This window comes from Capra hircus, chromosome 15 (assembly GCF_001704415.2).
Source record: "Capra hircus breed San Clemente chromosome 15, ASM170441v1, whole genome shotgun sequence".
Lineage (NCBI taxonomy): Eukaryota > Metazoa > Chordata > Mammalia > Artiodactyla > Bovidae > Capra > Capra hircus.
The window spans coordinates 71865610-71878723 of NC_030822.1; the positions used below are offsets into that span (position 1 = coordinate 71865610).

Below are 13114 nucleotides of genomic sequence, written 5' to 3' on the forward strand. Positions count from 1 at the left end.
CTGTGATTATAGAGTCAGAATTTTAAAGAGCCACTTGTAGGACCCATCTGTTACAAATATCTTTCCTTCAGACATAGAAAAGATATCAAAGAAAACAAATGAGATAATCTGTTAATGTGTTTTGCCTTAAACATATGATAACATAAAATATATTGGTAGTTAAAGAGCTATGAATTAACTATTACTAAAACCTGAATATCCTGATTTCTTATTAAGTTTTTTATTCATGATATCATGCAATGATCATTAAAAATTTAAAATAAAAATCAATTGGGAGGTGGGCAATTTGGTCCATCATGATCTCTATGGCAGTCTGGACCCATGGACCCACTCAGCCAGCCTTGCCAGTGGAGAAGACAATTGAGGAATTTGCATGAGACGGCTGTGCAGAATGGAGCTGGAGGAGCCTTAATTGTGCACATAGATACTCCTGACAATAACCTAGATATTCCATTTGATTTCACAATGGAAAACTCTTAAGAGGACAGAGACAATTGTTAAACAAACAAACAAACAAACAAAAATACGACTTCTGCTTTATTGGCTATGCCAAAGCCTTTGACTGTGTGGAATACAACAAACTGTGGAAAATTCTTAAAGAGATGGGAATACCAGGTCACCTTGCCTGCCTCCTGAGAAATCTTTATGCAGGTCAAGAAGCAACAGTTAGGACTGGGCCTGGAACAGCAGGCTGGTTCCAAATTGGAAAAGAAATATATCAGGGCTGTATACTGTCACTCTGTTTGTTTAACTTATACACAGAGAACATCACGGGAAATGCTGGGCTGGATGAAGCACAAGCTAGAATCAAGATTTATGGGAGAAATAACAATAACTTTAAATATGCAGATACCATCACCCTTATGGCTGAATGTGAAGAAAACCGAAGAGCCTCTTGATGAAAGTGAAAGAAAAGAGTGAAAAAGCTGGTTTAAAACCCAATGTTCAAAAAACAAAGATAATGGTATCTGGTCCCATCACTTCATGGCAAATAGATGGGGAAACGGAAAGAGTGATAGACTTTCTTTTGGGGGGCTTCAAGTGGAAACAGTGTCAGACTTTTTTGGGGGGGGCTCCAAAATCACTGCAGATGGTGACTGCAGCCATGATATTAAAAGATGCTTGCTCCTTGGAAGAAAAGTTATGACCAAATTAGATAACATATTCAAAAGCAGAGACATTACTTTGCCGACTAAGGTCCATCTAGTCAAGGCTATGGTTTTCCCAGTAGTCATGTATGGATGTGAGATTTGGACTGTGAAGAAGGCTGAGCACTGAAGAATTGATGCTTTTGAACTGTGGTGTTGGAGAAGACCCTTGAGACTCCCTTGGACTGCAAGGAGATCCAACCAGTTCATTCTGAAGGAGATCAGCCCTGGGATTTCTTTGGAAGGAATGATGCTAAAGCTGAAACTCCAGTACTTTGGCCATCTCATACGAAGAGCTGACTCATTGGAAAAGACTCTGATGCTGGTAGGGATTGGGGGCAGGAGGAGAAGGGGATGACCGAGGATGAGATGGCTGGATGGCATCACTGCCTCGATGGACGTGAGTCTGGGTAGACTCCGGGAGTTGGTGATGGACAGGGAGGCCTGGCGTGCTGCGATTCATGGGGTCGCAAAGAGTCGGACATGACTAAGCAACTGAACTGAACTGAACTGAAAATCACTGTGGACAGTGAGTGTAGCCATGGAATAAAAGGATGCTTGCTCCTTGGAAGAAAAATTATAACAAATCTAGACACATATTACTAATCAGAGACATCACTCTGTCAGAAAAGGTCTGTAAAATCTAAGCTATGGTTTTTCCAGTAGTCACGTACAGATGTGAGAGCTGGACCATAAATAAGTATGAATGCTGAACAACTGATGGTTTTGAACTGCAGTGCTGGAAAAGACTCTTGAGACTCCCTTGGACAGCAAGATCAAGCCAGTCAATCCTAAAGGAAGTCAACTCTGAATGTTCATTGGAAGGACAGGTGCTGAAGCTGAAGTTTCAATATTTTAGACCTCTGATGCAAAGAACCAACACATTGAAAAAGACCCTGATGCTGAGAAAGATTGAGGAGAACGGGTCAAAAGAGGATGAGATAGTTGGATGGTGTCATCGACTCAATAGACATGAGTTTCAGCAAACTCAGGGAGATATTGAAGGTCAGAGAATCTTGGTGTGCTGCAGTTCATGGGGTCACAAAGATTCAGAAACGATTGAAGGACTGAACAACAACAACACCTAAAATGGCATAAAGCAGAAGCTGTGCTTCTAATCCTGGATTTAGCCCAAAGAAAAAATGGATGGCTGCCCAACTCTGCTGTGAACAAGGTTGAAGAAGCTTTACAAGTACCTCCAATGAGAGTATATGATGTACCAACTTTTTATACAATATATATTGCATTGCCACTTGGAAAATATATTTAAGTATACACTACTATGCCTTGCATGCACGGAAAGTCTGACAGCATACTGGAGGTTATTAAGAAAATTAAAAAAAAAAAAAAAACTTGAAATAAAGTTTGGAGAGACTACACCTGACACACTTTTCATTCTTATAGAAGTGGAATGTTTAGGGGCCTGTGTAAACCCACCAATGGTTCAAATAAGTGACAACTACTAGGAGGATCTGACACTTAAGGATTTTGAAGAAACTATTAATGAACTCAAGGCTGGCAGAATCCCAAAACCTAGGCCAAGAAGTGAATGCATCTCATGTGAATCAGCCAGAGATCTTACCTCTTTGACTGAACCACCTAAAGGATCTGGGTTTCTTGTACAACCATGCATTTAATTTATACTTAACTGTATAATTATTTCAATTGGAGAAATAAAATATGAATCTCCTATCAAAAAAGGAAAAAAAAACACTTGGCAGAATATATAATTTGCAGAAAATTGAGGCACATATAGTGAGGTTCTTAGTTTAGCATGCATAAAGAACATAATATTTTAAAATATTTTCATATTCAATCTGTCATTTGATCTATATCACCCCAACCACTGAATTTTCATAGAAAATTATTTTCTATGTATTTTAAATCTGATTTTTTAAGTCATTAGTCATTATCTCAAAATCTAAGCTTTATTCAAAAGAATTTCCAAAGTACCCAAATCCACATTTTAATATGAAGATCCAGACTTAAGATTCTTAAACTTATAACTTTACAATTTTTAGCAAAGTCATATAATTTAGCAAAACTGAAAACAGGGAGAGCCTTTTCTTTGCAGCAAGGTGGAGGACACCAGGAAGTGAAGCCAGAAAGGAAGTACAAGAGAGAAAGTACAACCAGAATTAGATTTGAAGATTCTGACTCATTCCTTGATATAAAAATATTTAAATAGTGTAGAGGTCCAGTAAACACCTTGAACAGAGATATTTACCCTTCATGTAACTACCTTGTTGAAAGAGAAAAAAAAGAAAGATCCTACAAGAAATCCCTAGATTGCTTGTAGCATCAGAAATGTATAGTGATCCTCAGGAAGAATATTCAGAAAGTCTTGCATATTGTGTATAAACTCACTATACTGAAAAATAAAGGGAAAGAGTGAAGCATTTATCCTATGCCTCCCTTATAAGCATTACTAATAACTATAAAATAGTAGATCAGAAGTTTGTTTTGTAGAAACATTTCACCTTTGTTCTTTATTTCTGCTGTCTGTGTCATCCTTTACTTTTCATGACAGATAACAATCGTATGTTGACATTTGAGGAGTTTTCTCAGTTTACTTCCTGCCAACAGTTTTTAGGGTGGAAACAAGCTCTTCACTTTGTACTCAGTATCCAAGATGACAGTATTTCCAATGCAATTCTCTTGAAATATGTTGGGTGTGTTCCAAATCATATGAGATTTTACCCCATTTAACACAAAGGTTTATATATGTTTTCCATTCCCATTCCTATATAACGTAAATTGTATTAATAATGATTAACAAAATCTCAGCTTATAAGTTTCAAGATATCAAAGAAAGATGTGATTGACTGAAGAGAGGAAATATATCACTCAAAGATGGATAAAATGATATTTAGGTCCTTCTTTCTCACTTTGAGAAAAGGCTAGTACTTTCAGTTGTACAAGGTGATGCTTGAGTCAGGTAATGTGAAAACATGGCTTTCTATTTTCCTTCTTTGGAATTTAAATATGGTTACAGAAATTATATATTGATTTCAGATTTACAAGGGTGGATGATGGTGATGGTCAATGTTGTAATATTCCTTAACTAAACTGAAACTATGTGTTCCAGAATTTCTTGGTAATGCGCAGACTGGGTTGGCCACAAATAAAATAACATCTTGTGTGTTCTCAATTACCTTCAAAATGAACTCTGAATGATAAACCAAAAAGGCTCATCTCTCATCAATACCCTCCAGCTGTGTAAATTCAGACTCACCCAAACTACCTACTTCCCTTTTTTGAGAGCCACCATGTTTGTTAAGGCACCTTGTCTTTACACATGTTTTTTCCTCTGCCTGAAATCATCTTGATTGGCCTTTTCATAGCTAATGCTTTGTAATATTTTAAGAATAATGTCATGAAACTTAAGTATGTGAGTTACGTTCTTCTCTTTGTTTCCATATTGTTTCATATACCCTAACAAGGAATATATTTCTTGCATCTCACTTCTTTGTTTTCCTTTTTATATTATGATTGCTAAATGAAGGAGTAGATGCAATAATTTATATGGAATTGGTTATAAATATGAAATATGAATTAACAGGACAGCCTTGGCAACTTAGATGCCATAACTTTTATGGTCAGAGACTGCTGCCTTCCTTAAAAAGAAAACTTTGCTGCCTTTCTAAACAAATATATTTTTGTGTAGATTCTCCCCAATGCTTAAAACATTGAAGGCATTCAGAAAATATAAAAAAGCAGAAAATAGTTTTAATACCAACAACAAAAATTGACAGCTAGACAATAAACTTCTGAAGCACTACACAATGAAAGTAAGTAAAATGTTGTTTAGGGCTTGAAATGTAACAATTTTATTTATTATCTGAAATGCCTGGGAAAGCTGCTGATATCTGAGTTTTGGCATAATAGAAGGGTAGAGAAAGACATTAAAGACAAGGAGGAACCATGAAATGTTTTGCTGCAAACACTTAATAATCATCACATGCAATTCCCTTCCTAATGTCTAGTATTAAACATTGTGATTTAGAGTTTGCTGCTAAGAACAAGTCTATGCCTAATACATAAGATGGATCCTTCCCATATAGAGCCACACATTTAAGGAGTTATGGATATAACTCCACATGAAACTTTGGTCATTAAAATGTTTTATTTTCTCAGATATGTACCACCACCACCACAAAAATTGAAACAAATGTAGCCTAACAAGGCAGTTGTTCATGGAGGCTTCAGAGAACTATTGTCTAATTTTCCATACCCATTAATTAGCCAGATGAGTTATAAAAATAATGACTATAAAAGCAATCACCTAAAATTGAGTCTAGTATAAAGGATAGAATAAACAGGAGTTTCATTTATTCTACTTATGGCATTACTGTACTGTCATTTTATATTCACATGAAGACTCCATTGACAAATTTATAGAAATTATAGTATTGGGGGATAATAAAAAGTCCTCAGATCCCCAAATACTTTATCATATGCTTACTGATAGATGCTATTTTTAATTAATTTATTTATTTTGATTGGAGGCTAACTACTTTACAATATTTTAGTGGTTTTTGCAAAATTATGCACAAATTATCACTTCAGTATTCTGCCTTGAGAACTATATGAACAGTATGAAAAGGCAAAAGCTATGATACTGACAAATGAACTCCCCAGGTCACTAGGTGTCCAACATTACTGGATATCAGTGGAGAAATAACTCCAGAAAGAATGAAGAAGAAAAGGAGTAGCCCTCATAGTCAACAAAAGAGTCCAAAATGCAATACTTGGGTGCAATCTCAAAAATGACAGAATGATCCCTGTTTGTTTCTAAGGCAAGCCATTCAATATCACAGTAATCCAAGTCTATGCAACACTTGGATTTCCAATCCAGTGATATTGAAAACGCTGATGCTGAACAGTTCTGTGAAGACCTAAAAGACCTTCTAGAACTCACACCCCCAAAAGATGTACTTTTCATCATAGGGGACTGAGATGCAAAAGTGGGAAGTCAAGAGATTCTGGAGTAACAGGCAAGTTTGGCCTTGGAGTACAAAATGAAGCAAGGCAAAGGCTAGCAGAGTTTTGCCAACAGAAAAGGCTAGCAGAGTTTTGCCAACAGAGTGAACTCGTCAAAGCAAACTCCCTCTTCCAACAACACAAAAGAAGACTCTACACACAGACATCACCAGATGGTCAATACCGAAAACAGACTGATTATATTCTTTGCAGCAAAAGATGGAGAAGCTCTATACAGTCAGCAAAAATAAGACTAAGGGTTGACTGTGGCTCAAATCATGAACTCCTTATTGCCAAATTCAGACTTATATTGAAGAAAGTAAGGAAAACCACTAGACCATTCAGGCATGACCTAATCAACTCCCTCATGATTATACAGTAGAAGTGACAAAGAGATTCAAGGGGTTAGATCTGACAGACAGAGAGCTTGAAGAACTATGGACAGAAATTAAAGACATTGTACAGAAGGCACTAATCAAGACCATCCCCAAGAAAACCAAATGCAAAAAGGCAAAAACTGGATGTTTGAGGAAGCCTTACAAATAGCTGAGTAAGGAAGAGAAGCTAAAGGCAAAGGAGGAAAGGAAAGATAAACCCATTTGAATGCAGAGTTCCAAAGACTAGCTAGGAGGGATAAGAAAGCCTTCCTTTGTGATCAATGCAAAGAAAGAGAGGAAAACAATAGAATGGGAAAGACTAGAGATCTCTTCAAGAAAATTAGAGATACCAAGGGAACATTTAATGCAATAATGGCCACAATATAGGACAGAAATGGTATGGACCTAACAGAAGCAGAAGATATTTAGAAGAGGTGGCAAGAATACGCAGAAGAACTATACAAAAAAGATAGTCATGACTCAGATAATCACAATGGTGTGATCACTCACCTAGAGCCAGACATCCTGAAATACAAAGTCAAGTGGGACTTAGGAAGCATCCCTATGAACAAAGCTAGTAGAGATAACGGAATTCCAATTTAGCTCTTTCAAATCCTAAAAGATGGTGCTTTATTTTTTAATATAAATTTATTTATATTAATTGGAGGTTAATTAGTTTACAATATTGTATTGGTTTTGCCATACATCAACATGTATCTGCCACAGGTATACACGTGTTTCCCATCCTGAACCCCCCTCCCACCTCCCTCCCCATATCATCCCTCTGGGTCGTCTCAGTGCACAAGCCCCAAGCATCCAGTATCATGCACTGAACCTGGACTGGCGACTCATTTCATATATGATATGATACATGTTTCAATGCCATTCTCCCAAATCATCCCACCCTCTCCCTCTCCCACAGAGTCCAAAAGACTGCTCTATACATCTGTGTCTCTTTTGCTGTCTACATACAGGGTTTTCATTACCATCTTTCTAAATTCCATATATATGCATTACTCTCTGGTGGCTCAGAGAGTAAAGCGACTGTCCGCAATGTGGGAGACCTCGGTTCGATCCCTGGGTTGGGAAGTTCCCCTAGAGAAGGAAATGGGAACCCACTTAAGTATCCTTGCCTAGAGAATCCCATGGATGGAAGAGCCTGGTGGGCTACAGTTCATGGGGTCACAAAGAGTCGGACACGACTGAGCGAGCTCCCTTCACTTCACTTCACACTGTATTGGTGTTTTTCTTTCTGGCTTGCTTCACTCTGTATAATAGGTTCCAGTTTCATCCACCTCATTAGAACTGATTCAAATGTATTCTTTTTAATGGCTGAGTAATACTCCATTGTGTATATGTACCACAGCTTTCTTATCCATTCATCTGCTGATGGACATCTAGGTTGTTTCCATGTCCTGGCTATTATAACCAGTGCTGCGATGAATATTGGGGTACACATGTCTCTTTCAATTCTAGTGTCCTTGGTGTGTATGGCCAGCAGAGGGAATGCTGGGTCATAAGGCAGTTCTATTTCCAGTTTTTTAAGGAATCTCCACACTGTTCTCTATAGTGGCTGTACTAGTTTGCATTCCCACCAACAGTGTAAGAGGGTTCCCTTTTCTCCATACCCTCTCCAGCATTTATTGCTTGTAGACTTTTGGATCACAGCCGTTCTGACTGGCTTGAAATGGTACCTCATTTTGGTTTTGATTTGCATTAAAGTGCTGCATTCAATATGCCAGCAAATTTGGAAAACTCAGCAGTGGCCACAAGAATGGAATAGGCCAGTTTTCTTTCCAGATCCAAGAAAGGCAATGCCAAAGAATGTTGAAACTAACACAAAATTGCACTCATCTCACACACTAGCAAAATAATGCTCAAAATTCTGCAATGAGGCTTCAACAATACGTGAACTATGAATTTCCAAATGTTTAAGCTGGATTTAGAAAAGGCAAAGAAACCAGAGATGAAATTGCCAACATCCGTTGTATCATGGAAAAAGCAAGAGAGTTCCAAAGAAACATCTACTTCTGCTTTGTTGACTACAGCAAAGCCTTTGACTGTGAGGATCACAAAAAAACTGAAAAATTATTCATAAGAATACCAGGTCACCTTATCTGCCTCCTGAGAAATCTGTATGTGGGTCAAGAAGAAAGAGTTAGAACTGGACGTGGAATAACAGACTGGTTCCAAATTTGGAAAGGACTACGTCAAGGCTGTATATTGTCACCCTGATTATTTAACTTATATGCAGAGTACATCATGGGAAATGCTAGGCTGGATGAAGCACAAGCTGGAATCAAGATTTCTGGGAGAAATATCAATAACCTCAGATACACAGATGACAACACCCTTATGGCAGAAAGTGAAGAAGAACTAAAGAGCCTCTTGACGAAAGTGAAAGAGGAGAGTGAAAAGGCTGGCTTGAAACTCCACATTCAAAAAACTAAGATCATTGCATCTAGTCCCATCACTTCATGGCAAATAGATGGGGAAACACTGGAAACAGTGACAGACTTCATTTTCTTGGGCTCCAAAATCACTGCAGATGGTGACTGCCGCCAGGAAATTCAAAGACACTTTCTCCTTGGAAGAAAAGCTATGACCAAATTAGACAGCATACAAAAAGCAAAGACATTACTTTGCTGACAAAGGTCCATCTAGTCAAACCTATGGTTTTTCCAGTTGTCACGTACGACTGTCAGAGTTGGACTACAGAGAAAACTGGACACAGAAAAATTTATGCTTTTGAATCGTGGTGTTGGAGAGGACTCTTAAGAGTCCCTTGCACTGCAAGGAGATCAAACCAGTCAATCCTAAAGGAAATCAGTCCTGAATATTCATTGGAAGGACTGATGCTGAAGCTGAAACTTCAAATCTTTGGCCACCTGATTCAAAGACTGACTCATTGAAAAAGACCCTGGTGCTGGGAAAGATTGAAAGCTTAAGGAGAAGGATACGACAAAGGATGAGATGTTTGCATGGCATCTCTGACTCGATGGACATGAGTTTGAGCAAGCTCTAGGAGTTGGTAATGGACAGGGAAACCTGGTGTGCTGCAATCTATAGAACTGCAAAGATTCAGACACGACTGAGCAACTGAACTGAACTGAGATGCATATTTCTTAATTTAATACAGGAAAGTAAATGGTAATATCTGTATAACTGATGAAGTGGTTCAGTTCAGTTCAGTCGCTCAGTCGTGTCCAACTCTTTGCGACCCCATGAATTACAGCACGCCAGGCCTCCCTGTCCATCACCATCTCCCAGAGTTCACTCAGACTCACGTCCATCCAGTCCGTGATGCCATCCAGCCATCTCATCCTCGGTCGTCCCCTTCTCCTCCTGCCCCCAATCCCTCCCAGCATCAGAGTCTTTTCCAATGAGTCAACTCTTCGCATGAGGTGGCCAAAGTACTGGAGCTTCAGCTTTAGCATCATTCCTTCCAAAGAAATCCCAGGGTTGATCTCCTTCAGAATGGACTGGTTGGATCTCCTTGAAGTCCAAGGGACTCTCAAGGGTCTTCTCCAACACCACAGTTTAAAAGCATCAATTCTTCAGTGCTCAGCCTTCTTCACAGTCCAACTCTCACATCCATACATGACCACAGGAAAAACCATAGCCTTGACTAGACGAACTTTAGTCGGCAAAGTAACGTCTCTGCTTTTGAATATACTATCTAGGTTGGTCATAACTTTTCTTCCAAGGAATAGCCATCTTTTAATTTCATGGCTACAATCACCATCTGCAGTGATTTTGGAGCCCAAAAAGATAAAGTCTGACACTGTTTCCACTGTTTCCCCTTCTGTTTGCCATGAAGTGATGGGACCAGATGCCATGATCTTCGTTTTCTGACTGTTGAGCTTTAAGCCAACTTTTTCCCTCTCCTCTTTCACTTTTATCAAGAGGCTTTTTAGTTTCTCTTCACTTTCTGCGATAAGGGTGCTGTCATCTGCATATCTGAGGTTATTGATATTTCTCTCGGCAATCTTGATTCCAGCTTGTGTTTCTTCCAGTCCAGCGTTTCTCATGATGTACTCTGCACGTAAGTCAAATAAGCAGGGTGGCAATATACAGCCTTGACGTACTCCTTTTCCTATTTGGAACCAGTCTGTTGTTCCATATCCAGTTCTAACTGTTGCTTCCTCACCTGCATACAGATTTCTCAAGAGGCAGGTTAGGTGGTCTGGTATTCTCATCTCTTTCAGAATTTTCCACAGTTTATTGTGATCCACACAGTCAAAGGCTTTGGCATAGTCAATAAAGCTGAAAGATGTTTTTCTGGAACTCTCTTGCTTTTTCCATGATCCAGCGGATGTTGGCAATTTGATCTCTGGTTCCTCTGCCTTTTCTAAAACCAGCTTGAACATCAGGGAGTTCACGGTTCACGTATTGCTGAAGCCTGGCTTGGAGAATTTTGAGCATTTCTTTACTAGCATGTGAGATGAGTGCAATTGTGCAGTAGTTTGAACATTCTTTGGCATTGCCTTTCTTTGGGATTGGAATGAAAACTGACCTTTTCCAGTCCTGTGGCCAATGCTGAGTTTTCCAAATTTCCTGGCATATGGCTACTATACATCTGACAAAGTTGTTGTGAGTAGTAAAAAACATTAATTTCTAGGCAACTCCACATAATAATATATTTTAGGTACTGTGGTTCACTTTTTTGTCTAAATATTCACCATCAGATTATTGTGCAAAGTAAGCTTAAATGGCAGTTGAGATGAGTGAAAACTGAGAAACTCAAATCATAGAATAGCAAGGCGGGAATAGAGAGTTGCAATAAAGTTTCAATAAATAAATCCTAGAACCAAAGTATAAGACCATCAGAACTGTCTTGGGACTGCCAGGACCCAGATCATTTTAGATCATTCACAGTGTTTATATTCCAATGAATTTATTAATCCTTTCAAATTGCAAGTGAATGTCACTGAGAGATGTCTGACTTTATGAGACCCCATGGACACACTCCATCGAATTCTCCAGGCTAGAATACTGGAGTGGGTAGCTATTCCCTTCTCCAGGTAATCTTCCCAACCCAAGCATCAAATCCAGGTCTCCCACATTGTAGGTGGATTTTTTTACCAGCTGAGCCACCAGGGGAGCAATTTCTTAGATGTTCGATTTTATCATCTTATAAGATGGAATAATAGTAGCGTATATTTAAGTAACTGATATGTCCCAAAGCCCCCATCATAAATCACATTTCATTGGATTGCTTTCATAATGATGGAAAAATTCTTATCAAATATCAGGGCCATTTTCTTATTGTTCAGTCACCAAGTCGTGTCTGACTCTGCCACTCCATGGACTGCAGCATGCCAGGCTTCACAGTCCCTCACCATCTCCCGGAGTTTGCCCAAATTCATGTCCATTGAATAGGTGATGCCATCCAACAGTCTCATCCTCTGTCACCTTCTTTTCCTTCACACTTCAATCTCTCCCATCATCAGGATCTTTTCCAATGAGTTAGCTGTTTGCATCAGTTGGCCAAAATATTGGAACTTCAGCTTTAGCATCAGTCCTTCCAAAGTGTATTCAAGGTTGGTTTTCTTTAAGATTAACTGGTTTGACCTCTTTGCTTTCCAAGGGACTCTCAAGAGTCCTCAGTGCCATAGCTAAAAATAAATTAACAAATAAATTGCTTGCTTCAAAAATATATGCTGAAACTATCTCATAAGTTTCAGGCAGAAATAGTAATTGGTAAGTTTGTTATATCTCTATCTTCTAACACAGTGATTGGCACATGGATTGGAGTCTATAAATATTGAATGATTTTATTCAAAAATAAAGAAATGGTCAAATGGAAATTTTGTTGCTAAGCATGTATTTGAATCCTTGAAGTCCACCTTCCTTGGGTTAATATTTCTCCCTTCTCTAATCTCCCTACCACTTTCTTCCATTCCTCCACTACAGTCATTTTTTTCCCCTTCTATTCTCTTTTCTCCTCTTCTTTTCTTCTCATCTCTTCCAAACACAGCATGTTGAGTGGATAACTACTGACATATAATTGTTACTATAGATTTTGAGTATCTGTGAAAAAGCAAATCAATGGCATGCAACCAATATGTATCTCACTAACTCTAAGTTTGTTCTAGAACAGAAAGTGGAATTAAAGAACATCATTTAAAAAATTATTATTATTATTATTATCATTTTACTTTACAATATTGTATTGTTTTTGCCACACATCAACATGAATCCGCCAGAGCTGGACATGTGTTCTCAATCCCGAACCCCTCTCCCACCTCCCCCTCCTCCCCACTAGACTCACTATGTTTAAAATATAAGGGAAAGATAAATGTTTCCCAGTAAATTTAATGGAACAGGATAACAAATTCTGAAGTTCTATTTAGCAAAAACATACCACTTCAGCAAAACTCTGTACCTATTTATGACCTTAAATCTACGGAGCTGTCTCCCCAACCTTGTGTGTTGCTTGCTAGATTATGAAAAGTCAAATTTTAAAAACCTAACATCTTCAAGAGCACTCAAGCTGTTTTTAGGAGTTAGCACATTTGTCTGTAGGACGTGGGGAAACAAACTACCACTACACCTACAACTTTTCTGAATTGATGATTCTTCCGAAAAAGAATCTCAGGAATG

At 38.4% G+C, this 13114-nt stretch overlaps 1 pseudogene; it reads left to right on the forward strand.

The window, feature by feature from the left end:
• Positions 322-2785, forward strand: LOC102170960 (annotated as a pseudogene).